At 56.2% G+C, this 15,342-nt stretch overlaps 1 long non-coding RNA gene across 2 annotated transcripts; it reads left to right on the top strand.

The window, feature by feature from the left end:
* Positions 1 to 917: 917 nt before the first annotated feature.
* Positions 918 to 14,741, top strand: LOC128312347 (uncharacterized). Of its 2 annotated transcripts, none has more exons than XR_008291485.1 (3): positions 918 to 1,007; positions 1,589 to 1,739; positions 14,344 to 14,741. It is a non-coding gene; the product is annotated as an uncharacterized LOC128312347 (long non-coding RNA). The 2 variants fall into 2 exon arrangements; XR_008291484.1 differs by lacking the exon at positions 14,344 to 14,741 and adding an exon at positions 2,024 to 2,829.
* Positions 14,742 to 15,342: the final 601 nt, after the last annotated feature.

The following is a 15,342-nucleotide window of genomic DNA, read 5'->3' as shown; positions in this document are numbered from 1 at the left end:
AAAATTAATAAACATTTAAAATAAATGAATAAGCAAATACACTGTTATTAAAAAAAAAAAAAAAAATCAGGAACAGGACTAGCATGGGGCAGGGGCAGGGCGTCCAGGACGTAAACTGTAGGCACTCGCTCTTAGGATCATGCGGACACCGAGTGCTGCTAAAACCAGTCGCAGTGATCCATCCCGAGACAGGGTAAAGTGTCAAGGTTATGAAACTGATTGTTGACTCAGACCCAGACGGCCGGAGTTCAAATCCTGGCTCTGTCGCATCGTCACGGTGACTTCGGGCAGGTCACCACACCTCCCTGAACCTGGGTTCCCTCTTCTCAAACACGGGCGTTGATGATACCTCCCGCCAAGGGCTGCGGGAGGATGAGACGAGACTCTGAACGTCCTTCGCGCACACGGTACGTGTTCGAGAGACAGAAGCCGTGGGGATAACCTGTGCCGGCACTGAAGAGCAGAGACATCCCGTCTCCTTCCCCGCCTGCCCCGGACTCTGGGGGTGAAACGGGGTGAAGGAAAGGTGGAAGATTAGGCCGGAAAACCCCGGGAGCTTAGCGGGTGCCCTGAAGGTCTGCGTTGCCGGCCCCACCACGGGGTGCGAGGGGCAAACCGATGATCTCTCGGAGCGTGCCCTGTGTGAAGCAAAATGCAGCGGAGACGAAGGCCTTCTCTGTTTCCGTCTCTCTGGGGATCCGGCGGGGTTTGTACCTTTCACATTCCTTCTTCTCCCCTCAATGCACGATCGCTTCCGGCCCCTCTGGGGCCCTAGAGCTTGGGTGAGGCCCACCCACCTCCGAGGGCAGGGGTGATCACCTGACTCAGCACTGGCCAAAGCACTCCCGCCCCCTGGCCTCACTGATTGGCCCAGGATGAGCATGTGACCCAGATTTGGCCAATCAGGACATTCCAGCCACCTTGGTCCAGTTGGAGCTAATCCCGGGGATATCTCATTATTTTCTGGAGTCTCTCATTATTCCTGGACCGCTAACAGTGAGGAAGAGGTAAGCAAGGGGCTTCCAGGGACTGTCACAAACGAAGCCACCGCCCAGGACGCAGGATCAGGGAAAGAGCCACACACCAAACTCTGATGACATTGTTGGAGCCTCTGGATCCCACTGAACCTGAAGCCATACATCCAGCCCTGGATTTTCGTCGCGTGAGACAATAAATTTCCTTTTTTGCTGAAGTCAGCATGAGTCGGGTTTCTACCGTCGCAGTCTAAAGAGCTCTGTCTGACACAAATATCAGGCCCATTTGCAGTATTCCCCCCCCCCCCCAAGGGGAAGATTTCCTTCTATCACCACATGATGTCATGTCTAAGCAACGGTGTGGGAGCGCAGGGGGGGAGCATCAGACTTGACATCAGACACACTTGGATCAAGATCAAGGCCCTGCACCCGAGGCAAGGCTCCCATTGTTCTGAGCCTCAGTTACTTCCTCTATAAAATGGGGGTATTAATACTCCCCTCCCAGTGCAGATTCAATGGGAAAGCGCATGTTAAACCTTTGCCTGTGCCGTTCCTTCTGCCCAGGATGCCCTTCCACTCCCTCTTTGCTGACTTGGCATCTGGTCATCTTTCAGATCCTCACTTCAAGGATCTACCTCTCCTGAGCTTGCTGGCCAAGTCTGGTGGCGCCATGAAATTGTCCTCAGCTCAGTAGCGTTTGGCACAGTATCGATGTGTCATTGCAGGCACGACCGTGCGATCGACGTGTACCGCCTCCCCCGGAAGGTGAGTTGCAAGCGGGCAGGGAAACGTCCGGTGCCCAGCACCCGGCACATAGCAGACGCTCGAGAGACGTGTATTGTATTGACTGCTGTTGAAGCCCCGGCTTCCACTCAGAACGTTCCAGGCAAAGTGCTTCTGTGCTCCCTAAATGGAGTGTCTGATGGGTCCCGGGATGCCATGATTCCAGCATGTGGCCTCCGGAGGGGTTGTAACTCAGCTGTGCCACTGACAGGCTGTGTGGCCTCAGACAAGCTCGAGCCCTCTCTGAGCCTCGCTTTCCTCCTCAGGAGAATGGGGACGGTCATCCTTGACCGCAACATCCAAGTACCCGTCCCTCATTCAAGCCCTCTGGCCCTGGACCCCAGACTCGCCCATGTCAGGCCTCGATCTTCTTGGTTGTTGGATGAGGTACCTAATTCACACGCAGGCTGGAGGGATGAGACGGTCTAATTAATCATCGGGAACCGAGCCTGAATTTAATAGGCACTCAATATATGTGGTCACCACTCTCCTGCTACTTCTGTATTAGTAATATCAGTAAGAATATTAATGTCATGAACGAGCCGCCTCGGGTCAAGCACCCAACACAGCGCCTGGGGGGCCATCGGTCCCCTTCCCTTCTCCCGGCGAGCGTCCTGGCTGTGTCCGGTGGCTGACCCACCCCAATTAGGTGACTCTCACGTGAATATTGACACACAAAGGAACCAGCTGGTGGCCTCTGAACTCACCTCACTTGGGATCACAGGCTGATTTCAGCCCCAGTCCTCAGCGCTGAGAGCCAGACTCCTAATCTCCTTTGACACCAAAGGGACCTGGCCTCACCCCAACCTTTGCTCCCCGTCTCCCCGGTTCCCAGAGTCCCCTGGGCCTGGAGGGAGTCACTGCCCACAGCAGGGATGCGGCCTGGACCGAGAGCTGGAAGGCCTTCCCCGGGCCGACGTCTGCGGCTCGCAGCAGGGGGAGATGGAGGCGAAGCAAGTGGAAGCCTTTGGCCTCTGGCTTCTGGATGGAACAGGGGTGTGTGCAGGTGGGTTTCCAGCCAGAGAGTTCAGGCAGGAGGCAGTTCTGTCGCCCAGGACGGAAATGCCGACGGCCGACTTTGCATACTGGTGCAAAATGGGGCGGGGACAGGGGAAGGACCGGGAAGGCAGAATTTTAGGGCGTGCTGACCGTATCGGGAGGGGACAGTCTAGGAGGGAGGCCCCCTCCCAAACATACACAGCACAGAGTTTCGTCCCGCGTGGCTCTGGGCTCACAAGGAGAGGAGTCCAGGCGCCTCCTGCCTCTGCAGGACTGTCCGGGGAGGTGACTTCTGTGTTAGCTCAGAGGGGTCAGGACCAAACTGGACACGAGTCTCAGGACATGCATCTACACCAGGACATCAGGCTAAAACCGCACGGGACTGAACATACGGGCACTGGAGGCAAAGAGGCCTGGGTTCTAAGTCAAGCTCTGCCCGCTCCCTAGCTGGGCAGCCCCAGACTGATTACTTAACGTCTCTGGGCGTCAGGTCCCTCACGTCAGGCCTCTGAGTGGTCACACAGGCTCCGGCCTTGATCTTGGTGGACGCCAGGAGAGGAAACTAACGCTTCGTGGGGCCTGCCGTGGATTGGAATGCACGTCATCTGAACACAGCCTTGTAAAGTGAGTAATATTCTTATCCCCATATTACAGATGAGGAAACCGAGGCACAGAGGGAAGGACCCCGAGCTGGACCACCAAAGGGTGCACATCTGGGTGACAGCTTACACCCAGGTGTTTGGGAACCTACAGGCCGGGATCTGGAGCCCCCCCACCTCTCCCACTCCTTAGGGAAAATGAAATGCACATCCGCCAAATGCAGGCGGCCTCCGATGTAGTTTAACCCACATGTGTGCAGCCCCGGCCCCTGGATTTTGAATCCCAGCCCCCCGCAGACGCCTCCCTCCCACCACACCCCTCTTCCTCCGGCCGGGAGCCCCCCTCCCTGCCGCAGGACAGAGTCTGGCCTCAGCCACCTTGCTTCCGGGGCTGGGGCCGAGAGTTACCGTCGGAGCTCAGCCCGGAGAGCGTGGGAGCAAAGGACATGTCAAATCAATCATATTTAAACAAAAGCCTCTCCCGCCCAAGGGCCCTTTTAAAAGCTGCTTATTTAATTAAAAGTCCCATTTTCCATATTTATGGCCCTTATTCAGTTAAATATTAACCGCTGGGGCCAGGGCTGGTGTGTGCTTTGAGAGCGCTGTGTGGGGAGGTTCATTACCGCGGCCGGGATTTACCCGATGGCGGCGCGGGCAGGAGGATCAATGAGCCTCGCCTTGGACAAACACGCCCGAGCCCTCCTCCTGACGCCTGCTCGCTCGCTCGCTCTCCGCCCAGGACAGAGACCAGAGATGGAGAGGCAGGGGGGAGACGGAGAGCCCCAGAGAGACTGGGAGCCAGAGAGAGACAGTGAGACAGTGAGACAGAGAGAGAGACTCAGAGAGGCGGGGAGACAGTGAGGACCCAGAGAGACAGAGAGAGGCCCAGAGAGACGGTGTGCTTCTCCATGTCTAACTGTGTCTTGCTCAGGACCAGATGCACGCTTGGAGGGGCTCAATGAGAAATGAAAATTCGGGGCCACTTGTTCATTAAGAATTTCAAGCTGCGGGGCGCCTGGGTGGCGCAGTCGGTTAAGCGTCCGACTTCAGCCAGGTCACGATCTCGCGGTCCGGGAGTTCGAGCCCCGCGTCGGGCTCTGGGCTGACGGCTCGGAGCCTGGAGCCTGTTTCCGATTCTGTGTCTCCCTCTCTCTCTGCCCCTCCCCCGTTCATGCTCTGTCTCTCTCTGTCCCAAAAATAAATAAACATTGAAAAAAAAATTTAAAAAAATAAATAAATAAATAAAAAAGAATTTCAAGCTGCCAGGGGCACCCGGGTGGCTCAGTCCGTCCAACTGAGCGTCCATCTTCGGCTCAGGTCACCTGAGTGGCAGGCCCTGGCCTCTGTCAACAGCTCTGCATGTGACTGGGCCCCGGGGGGGGGGGGGGAAGGGGGTAGAGGTGCCAGGTGTGGGGGTGCGAGCCGGCCCTGCTGCCCCCACTCAGTGCTGTCCCTGGCTCCCGCTCCATGGGGAGGCTGCCCCCAAAGCTCAGGGGCAGGAGGGCCCAGTTTCAGGGACTCCTCAAGGGGTGACGGTCCCTGGCCGAATGCGGGGTTACCAAGAAAGGAATCAGCGGGTAAAGACGAGTGGATCCGAGCGGGGTGCTCCTGTTCGCAGAGCCCCCACCGCACCCTGGTGCTGTCCTCGGGCTTCCCGTGTCCTGCAGGCACCCCTCTAAGCGCCGACCAAGGGTTAGCTCAAGGGGTCCCCACCTCCGTCGCATCAGGTAGGTATTATTCGATCTCCATTTTACGGTGGGGAAACTGAGGGTCCAGGAGGTCGAGTAACAAGCCCAGGGTCACACAGCCAGTGAGGGCTGGGGCTGCTGTGATTTGACCCCAGTCCTCTGGCTCCTAACCCCTTAGTAGAAATGGCCAGTGTCACTGAGACTGGGCTGATGGGCCACCTCTGCCCTTTAGAAGCTGTGTGACCTCATGCAGCTTCCTGCCCCTCCCTGAGCCTTAGTTTCCCCGTCTACAAAATGGGGATAATGATAGAATCTCCTTAGAGTTGTTACGGGGATTAAATGATGTCATTCTTGTGAAGGGCTTAGCTGTGCCTGACACCTCTTGAGCGTCATGCCAGCGCTGGGGGACCCGGTGGGGCTGTCACAGCTCCCGCCCCGCCCCGCATTACAACACAGTCTTCTCCGAAAGGCGGAGGAGCCTTGGTTTCCACTTACACTTTGCCAGCCTCCCAGGGGCCTGGCAGGGGGGAGACATGAGCCCCAGTGCCACCTCTGACCCCACTGTGACCTCAACTCTGGAACACGCCATTGTTCTTCCCGGGGACTCAGTTTACCCATCTGTGGAATGGGGGATCGTTGGGTTTAGAACATCCTCTGGGCCATTTGCTGGAATAATGTGTCTCTCTCGACGGCAGACAAGGTGAAGAATTGGACCAGCTGTGAGAGTCTCGGCAAAACGTGCCCACCTATGTTCTGGAAGGACTGGGTGGAAACAGAGGCAGGTGCCCGGGTCCTTAGGTGCCAAATCCGGGCCGGGGAAGGCATCGTCTACATCGCAAACACACGCACGCGCGCACCACAGAGCACCTTTTGCCCCGTGCTCCACCCCTCCGTGTGGATCCTGTTGGGAGCTTGGTGGCTTCCACCGCTATCCCCTTTCCCGCAAAAGAAAGAAAAAAAAAAAATTCTGAAAAGCCAGATTAGAACTTCACACACGCATCGCCGGGAAAAATCTATGTCTCATTTTCATATCTAGCAAAATAAAATGACACCAGAACGCTCCAGCAAACCCCTAGAGGGGGAGCGTGTCTGCAGAAGATGAGGGGTGGGGTGGGGAGACACCTTTCCCAAAGAGGGGAGGCCCCAGGGCCGGGAAGACGGGAGGGGCGGCGGCGGCTGGCCAGGGGCTGAAATCGATCAGGCCATTTTCTCCCCGGGGTCCCAGGAAGGCTGGGGTGGGGTGGGGGGGTCCTGGGAAGAGCCTGGGGGGGTTGTTGAATGGAGGGTGGGGGTGGAGTGAGAGAGAGAGAGAGAGGAGGAAGAAAATCCTAAGGATGGTGGTGTGAGAGAGAAAGAGAGAGAGAGAGAGACACTAGGTTATCAGAGAAGTGTGAAGGCAATAATACAATCTGACATTTCTGAAACAAGACCCCCCGGTTGCCATGGCAACGTCTCATGTGGGAGCAGCTCCCGGGAGACGGCTCCGAGATGTACTATAAATGATGTTTGATTAGAATTTAAATCATTTAGGCAGAGAGAAGATAGGCCTTTTGTCAGCAAGGGGACCTGGGGGTGGGGAGGGAGGGGGCCGGGCCGGGCGGGGGAGGGGGCGCAGCCAGGGACCGGGGCTCCGGCTCGGGCTCCACCAGCCTGGGCGCGGGGAGCGGGATCGGAGGTCAGCCCGGGGGTTGATTACTTTCGCCCTCGGCTTCATTCCCGTTTACAGTAACCTTTCGGAGGTGGCCGGAGGGACTGGGAGGGCAGGAGGGGAGAGGCCTGGGGGAGACGGGGGGACATGGGAGGGGAGTACAGGAGAGTGGCCGAGATGGGGAGAGACGGAACCAGCAGAGAGAGAGATGGGAAGAGAGACGGGCAGAGAGGGACAGAGAGGCACACACAGAGGGGTGGAGATTTCGAGAAAGAATATAGACCAAGAAATAGCCAGAGAGACGCCGAAAGGAGGTACAGATGGAAAGGAAAAGAAGCTGCCGGAAGGGAAACGAAGAGAGACAGACCAAGAAGTGGAGAAAAAGAGACACACAGAGAGAGAGAGAGAGAGAGAGAGACCAAAGCAAGCAAAGCCAAGGCATCTGTTGCTAAAAGAGAAAGGCAGACGCACAGAGAGACAGAGACCAGAGTGACACAGAGGGTCGCGGATCCCCACACTCAGAATCACCGTCCAGCCTCTGAAAAATGCATCTGGATGCGGGAGCCTGGGATGAGCCGGTCACTTAGGAAACTCTCGGCCTCCCCCTCCTTCTCTGCCTTCCTCTACATGGGGATTCCCTGGGGCCTGGAGGCGAGACAGCTCGGGCTTCTGGTTCTAACGAAAATGGGCCGAGCTGGCCCTCCCTGTGACATTTTAGGCAAATCTCCCTGAGCCTCAGTCTCCCCAGCTGTAACATGAGAAGTCTTAAGTCAGACCAGCCTGCAGACAGGGGTTCCGTCTGCCCCCTTTGGTTATTTTTAGTTACATTGGTCGCCACTATTTAAAAATTGTGAGAATTCATGTAAGTATTTGGATTTCTAGGTTCTTTAAAAAAAATTAGGAAAATCTATCCATGCTGCTGGGCCTGCACTTTTGTGTGGCAGTCACCTGCTGGAGAGGAGCGGCAGTCACCCCTTTTAGGCCGACCAGGAGTCTCTGTCTGCTACAGTCCTTGCCATCCCTTTTGTTTGTACCCAACCCCCATTCCGTGGGTTTCTGCTTCCTGCCTGGAACATTCAAACCCTGAAAATAACCTCCAGGATCTTTATGGCCATCCACACAACATGGTAGGTGCTCCATAAATGTTTCATTAAGGCAGGAAGGAAGAGCTACAGTTCAGCTAATGACTAGGAAGACTGAGTAGGGGGACACCGATGGGGTGGGAGACACAGGCAGCTATTGGAAAAAACGGACCTGGCGCCATTGGGCACTGAGGATAAAATGATCTGCTGGGGCACAGCCCAGGAGGCGGGTGGGAGGGAAACGTACTCGTCAAGAGGCAACGTTGCAATTCCCTGGCTCGACCCCTTCCTCACGCCCTTCAGGGCACTTATCACCGTCGGTATGTTTGTTGTTTGTTTACTTGTATGTGTGTTTGGTCTGCCTTCCCCCAGACCTGTGAATCCCATGGGAATGGAGGCTACACCTGGTGCGGGTATACACCTGCAGTGGCACATAGTAGGTGCTCAGACAATTCTTGATGAATAAATGGAGGGATGAGACCCCCTTTCTCGCGTGCTCCTTACATCTCCTGATTTTGCGCTGGGTATTTGAGGCTACGTGAGCCCTGTTCTCATACCGTTTTTGTATGATCAAATCCAAGCGGTTTGATCTTGTTTTGTGCGTGTAGAAGGTGATGGTGATGTGTGACCCTGTGCAAGTAAGAGGCACTTAATGTCTCTGAGCTCCAGTTTTCTCACCTACAAAGTAGAGCTAATTACCTTCATCATGGGGATGTTCAGGAATGTTATACAGAAGCATCTGACACATTGTAGGTGCTCAATAAATCGAAGCAATTCTTTCTTATTTTTATGTTTATTTATTTTATTTATTTTATTACATTTATTTATTTTGAGAGAGAGACAAAGAGCAAGCAGGGAGGGGCAGAGAGAGAGGGAAACACAGAATCAGAAGCAGGCTCCAGGCTCCAAGCTATCAATGCAGAGCCCAACATGGGGCTTGAACCCACAAGCCATGAGATCATGACCTGAGCTGAAGTCAGACACTTAAGCAACTGAGCCATGCAGGTACCCCCTTATTTTTTAAAGTTTATTTATTTTGAGAGAGACAGAGACAGAGACAGAGCAGAGGATGGGCAGAGAGAGAGGAGATAGAGAATTCCAAGCAGGCTCTGTGCTGTCAGTGCAGAGCCTGATGCAGGGCTCCAACTCACAAACCATGAGATCATGACCTGAGCGGAAACCAAGAGTCAGACGCTTAACCGACTGAGCCACCCAGTCGCCCCTGGAAGCAATTCTAATTGTTGCAGATACTACCACGAATAAGAAGAGCTATGGAAAGAAGCAAAACTTAAGGCTGATGGGAAGACAGGGAAGAATTTGAGACCCCTTCAGCAGCCTTTCCCTTGGACACAGATGTTTGCCCAAGAGCATTTTCCTTTCTTGACTTTAGGAGTTTGAAGCTTCACTATTGAAGGGGATGTCAGATTCAATATGAGAGGTAACCAACAGTGACCACGGATGCTCTTGACCCTTCCAAGTCCAGTTACATTGGTAGTGCCGTCCAGAGCGCTGTGTTGAGAAACACGTTAGGAGCACGTCTGGACTCAGTAATCCCGAGTGCTGGGATCGATTAGTAATGTCTGCTTGGGGCAGGGTAGCATTTCCTCATCTACTATCCAGGTTGGGATGTTTCCAGGTGCCGAGGAAAGAACGATCCCCTGCCCTTCCCTTGCCTCACTGTTACTGGATATTTTTACCACTGGAAGGGTGGATGGTGACTCCTGGAAAAGCCAGAGGCAGGCAGAGCCGACGCCCAGAAATGAGAGGCAGGAAGGGGTCACGTGATCGTCTGCAAGAGTTGGTGGGGTATTCGCCATTGCTGTGCCAATGAACCTCACACCAGAAGGGTCCCTCGGACTCGAACCCCCAAAGGTGATAGGGGGTTTACATAAGGAAAGGGGAGAAGCTCTCATGCCTCGAGTGGAGGCAGAGACAGGATACTGCATGTGGCACATTTGGCTCGGTGCCTGGCACGTGGGGACGGCTGGTGGCAGCTGCTTTCAGTTCGTCAACCCACCTTGAATTCCATGCACGTTCTGTGCCAGCAAGCTGAGGCACACGTCTGTGGTGACAGCATCCTACCCCAAGGATGAGGTGTCATTCCTCCTTCTGTCCCAGGCCCTGTCTGATGCCATGGGGACCCACTCCACTGGACACAGTGCAGTCTGGGGCTCTGCTTGCGTGTGTGTCCATGACTGTTATCAAATCATCACCAGGTCAGTGGCCGGAAACCACACAGATTTGTTACCTCATGTTTCTGGAGGTCAGAAGTCCAGCGTGGGTCTCACCGGACGAAAATCAAGGGCTGCGTTCCTTTTGGAGGCTCTAGAGGAGAATCACCCCTTTGCCTTTTCCAGCTTTTAGAAGCCACCCATATGCCTTGGCTTATGGCCCCGTCCTTCATCTTCAAGGTCAGCGACATTGGGCCGAGTCTTTCTCCCGCTGCCAGCTCTCCGGTTGTCCATCTTCCGCCTCTTCTTCTGCGCATAAGGACTCTTGCAATGACAGCAGGGCCACCCAGACATGCCAGGAAAGTCTAGGGAGACATATTTTATGGTCAACTGATTAGCAACCTTAATTTCACCCACAACCTTCATCCCTCTTTGCCATGTAACCTAACGGATTCACAGGTTCTGGGGATTAGGACATGGACGTCCGTAGGGGGCTATTCCACACCGCCCCCGGGACGGCCCTTCTAACATCGGAGGACAGCAGCCAGTGAATCATCTGTCAGCCTCCTGGTCTTTCATAGTCAATTCTGGAAGGCATCCAGTATACCCCTTAGGAGGCCCCGGAGATACCGAGTCCCCGTTGCTTACGGTACCAACCTCAGCAATTCACGTATTAACTCTCCTGCTGCCCTGAATCCCTCTCCCTTTTCCCTCACCCCTGCTTCCAGAGGTCACCTGCCAAATAGTCTGCACCCAAGTCCACCTCTCAAGCAGTTTTCAGGAGAACCCAAACTAAGACATTAGTTCTTACATTAACTAAACAGTAGCTCTCAATAAACGTTAGCTATTACATTGGCTGGACAGGGGGGTGATAGACACCCAGTTCAAAGAGGCTCAAGCAAAGCCAACTTATCTTCTCACGGTCTGAAAAGTTCATACTGAAGCCTAGGACTTCAGGCACAGCCGGATCCAGGTCCCCCAACAATGTCATCAAGCATTTGTATCATTTCCAACTTGAAAGTTGTGCTTTCCTCTGAGCTGGCTTCCCCGCCACCCCCCCACCCCCCACCCAGGCAGACTTTCTTCAACCATTGGCAAAGATGGTCCCCCTGCTCTAGCCATCAGCCACAGCAGAAAGGGGAGTGACGCTTACATCACAGGGCCAGCAAAAGTCAGGTACCTTTGGTCCTTAGCTTTGATTGGTTCATCTTGGGTCATAGGCCTGTGCCTGAACCAATGCCTATGGGCAGAGGGGATGTGGTGCTCTCAGTGGCCTGCCTGGGATCACTTGCCTGTCCCCAAGCCTGACCATAGGGTCGGCCCCATCAAGGCTACCTGGCCTGACAGGCAGTAAGCTGTGGTTCCCCTAAGAAAATTGGGGTGCCTTTAACATCGTAAGAGATAAAGGAAAGAGCACAGAGGTCCTCTACAAGTACGACCATCACGTAATGTTGATTTTAGGTACACCTCTCCCAAGGATGGGAGGCAAGACGCTGTCCAGCAGGGGGGGGCCTGGAGCTGGGAGGAAGGGCGAAGCCAGGCATGGTGCCAGTCAGCGATGCCAACCCACCCTGGCTGGAGGGAACTCTCGGGATCAAAAATCTGCAGTCTGAGGATGTGTCTATATTTTTTGCAATCTCTATTTTCTTCACTGCAAAGCTGAGGGAAAGCCAAAAAAAGAAAGAGAGTCCCTTTCAGAACCACCAGCCTGTCTGTGGCGTAGGAAACGGTGTATGAAAAGAGAACGAGCCTTTTGCGGAGGCTTGGGGAGGCGCGGGAGGGGTGGGGGCCAAGGGGAGTGCGTGGGAAGACACCCCCCACCCCGGGGAGCAGAGGGAAGAGGCCAGCAGGGTGGGGAGGGGGGCACGGGCTCTTCCTGTAGGAGCGAGCGGAGTCCAGGGAAGTGTCGTCGCTGGATGTGAGTCCCAGTCTTGCCACTTCCTTGGAGGGCTGTTTCCTGACCTTTCCGAGCTCAGTTTTCCCATCTGTGAAGTGGGGTTGATCCTAACAGTCCCTCCTCCTCTGCCTCTCCTGACGCTTAAATGAAATGATACCTACGAACGAAGCCATTAGCCTGATGTGCCTGACATCCGATAAGGGCTCCGGAAATATTAGCCGTTATTATTAGGAGTGTCATTACTCCTTGTCGGCTGCCGTGGTCACCCGTCACGAGGAAGATGAACTCCTAGCATGCTCCTCCGCCGGAGGGTGGGAGACACAGCAGGTACCGAGGCCTCCTACGCTGTGTTACTGTCTTCTTGCTGCTTCAACACGTTACCCCAAACTGGGGGCTTGAAATAGCACGCATCCATTCTTTTACGGGGCTGGAGGTCAGAAGTCCTAAAAGCAAGGTGTTGGCAGAGCTCTGTCCCTTCCGGAGGCTCTAGAGGAGAATGCATTTCCTTGCCTTCTCTAGAAGTCTAAATTCTAGAAGCCTCTCTGCCCCCCCCCACACCCCACCCCCACAATCCTTGGCACGAGGCCCTGCCTCCAGCGTCCAAGCCAGCATCAGAGCGTCTCTGGTTTCCTATTTCTGCCACCACGCTTCCCTCTCTGTAACTGAGCCTCCCACCTCTCTGTCCAAGGACCCTAGAGGTCACGCCGGGCCCACCGCCTGGATGACCCAGGACAGTCTCCTCGTCTCAAGATCCGTAACCGAATACCCTCCGCGAAGCCCCCTTGGCCCCGTCAGGTCACAGATTCACAGGTTCCGGGGATTAGGAGGTGGACGTTCTGGGGGGCCACTGGTCTGCCGGCCACATATGCTAAGTTTGAAGGGGGAGGCGCATCACCTGGGCGGTGTGGGGGTCACTTAGCTTTTATTGCACAACAAACGACCCCAAAATTTGCGGCTCTCAACAGCCGTTGGTTTTGTCCATGCCTCCGAGCTGGCTGGGCAACCGCTGTGGTTTGGGCTGGCTCAGCTGACCTTGGCCGGGCCTGCCCTGCACCCCCCCTCCCCGTCCCTGCCCCCTCCACCCCCCACCCCGTGTCTGCGGGCAGCTGGGGCATCCGAGAGGGTGGCTGGGTGATGTAGGCCTGGCCCACGTGTCTGGCGGCTGGCGGGCTCTCGGCGGGGATCCAGGGGTGACAGGGTCATGCCACGGGCTGGCTCAGGCTTCTTCAGGCGTGGGCACAGGTGTTCCCACAGCACAGCCTTCAAGGCCGCTTAGGGCTTAGGCTCGGAACTGGCAGGACTTTACCACCACTGCATTCTGCGAGGCACCGCGAGCCCCACGGCCAGGCCAGATTCAAGCGTGTGCGCCGCGGGGGAACAGACGCCGCCCTTTGATGGCCCCAACTGCTAAATATCGTGGCCTTTTCTGCAACCCACTGCAGGGCCAGGGGCTGAGCGAGCGTTTCCGGAAACCTGCTGTGGGCAGGCACCGTGATCTGTCCTTCAATGACATCGCCTCACCTTGTCTTCTGAGTAACCCCTCTGAGATAAGCACGTGTGGGTCCCCAACTTGGAGGTGAAAATACTGAAGCTACTGAGGGGCTCCAAGGCCTGTCCACGGTCACACAGTTAGTGACCGGCAGAGCTGGGACTCCGTGCCTCTCGCGCAAGCCACCTACGGCCCTTGGCTTCACGCAAACTCTTCTAGCAAAGGCAGTGCGCTGTGAGACCCACGGCTGAGGCTGCTGGCCAGAGGAGCTCAGGCGCGCACGCGCACAGGGGGCCCGGCCTCCGGACCCGAACACCGAACGCGCCAGCCTCTGCCTCTAACCTTGGCCGGGCCTCCCAGGGCCCGGGTCCCCGGAGGCTCCTGGCGTCTTGCCTGAGGGGTCGGGAGCCCTTTCGTCACCCCCCCCCCCCCCCGGGGATCTGGGAAATGGGCCCATCACTCACCCTGTCTTTCCCGCCTGAGAACGAAAGGGAGGAAAAGACCACCGGCTGGGCTGGAGTCGCTCCCCTTCGGTCACCTTCCTCCTCCCCCTTCTCCCCACGGCCCCTGCCGCCACCCGGGACTGGATGATGACACGGCAGCGTCCTCACGGTCTCCCGGCCCCAGAGTCCGTGTCCCACACATTGGCCAGGATGGAAGTCAGTCCCCAGCTCACATCCCGCTGTGGCTCAAAGTCCCCACCAGACGCCGCCCTGTTACCTCTCCGACCTCCCACTGCACCCCGCCCCGCCCTGCCCCTGCTTGGACATCCCACCGCCAGGTGCCCCTTCGGTCCATTCTGCTTGTTTCTCAAGTGTCCCTCCGCGGGGGTGGGGGTGGGGGCTCTTTGTCCGTGAGGTCGAAGCTCCTGACCCTTCTCGACCGTGTCTCCTCCCTTCATCTGCTTGCACCTGCCCCCCTCGTGCCCGCCACCCGGCCTACTGTGTGTGCATCTATTTCTTTATTTTCATTTTTAAAATTTTATTTATTTACTTACTTATGCATTTATTTAGAGACGGGACGAGTGAGCGAAGGGCAGAGAGAGAGAGAGGAGGAGAGAGAATCCCACAAGGCGCAGAGAGAGAGGGAGAGTGTGGAGCACGCGGAGCCAGGGCTTGAATTCACCACCCAAAGCAGGGCTGGGGCTCACCCGACGCGGGGCTCGAACTCACGAACCACGAGATCGTCACCTGAGCCGAAGTTGGACGCCTCCCTCATCTATTTCTCTGTTGCCATCTGTCGCTTCCAATGGAATGTTTCCGTCTGGGTCACTGCTGTGCTGCCGGCGCCTGGGACAGCGCCTGCCATTGGCTCATAGTAGCTGCTCAATAAGTCCGCCCCTGGATCCTCGCTGCTCCCCGGGGGCTGAGGAGGGAGGAACCTGGTGGCCCAGGGAGCTCTCACCTGGGTTCTGCGGTTCTGCAGGGGGCTGGGCTCTGCCGGTCTGTCCGGCTACAGTGCTTCCCCGCCTCCTTGGATATTTATTCTCCTATCACTATTAATTACACGGGATCTGCCCTGTGTCTTGAATCTTCTCTCAAAACGGGTTCTCTGGGCCTGCGGGAGGAAAACCTTGCAGGGGTGACGTCCTCAAAGGCAAGCTCTATCCTGGGGCAGGGCTCTGTCCTGAGACCCTCGCCGAAGGACCGTGGAACCACATAGTGCACGCAGGTGTCGTGGCCTCTACCAAACCTACGGGAGCCTTTTTCCGACGGGCACACCTCCTGTCACCCTCCACTGAGAAGCAGGAGCCCCAGGGCTCAGTCGTGACTCGATGGGAGCATCGCTAAGCTTCTTGATCGGAATTGGGAATTGCAGCTGGAGTGTCATGACTTCACCTGCTCACCAGGTATTACCAGAGCGCCGCCTCTGTGCCAGGAGCCATGCCAGGCAGTTCCCAAGCGGACAGTGACACACGGTTGGGGAAGAGGCGGGACAGGGCGAGGTTCGCGCCCCGGGCTCCCGAGCCTGCCTGAGCTGGGATCCTGGCCCTGTCACTCCCTGACTGTGTG

The sequence above is a fragment of the Acinonyx jubatus genome, chromosome D3 (assembly GCF_027475565.1).
Source record: "Acinonyx jubatus isolate Ajub_Pintada_27869175 chromosome D3, VMU_Ajub_asm_v1.0, whole genome shotgun sequence".
In the NCBI taxonomy this organism is placed as follows: domain Eukaryota; kingdom Metazoa; phylum Chordata; class Mammalia; order Carnivora; family Felidae; genus Acinonyx; species Acinonyx jubatus.
Note: the sequence above shows the minus strand (reverse complement) of the source record. Positions and strands in the feature narration are given on the sequence as shown.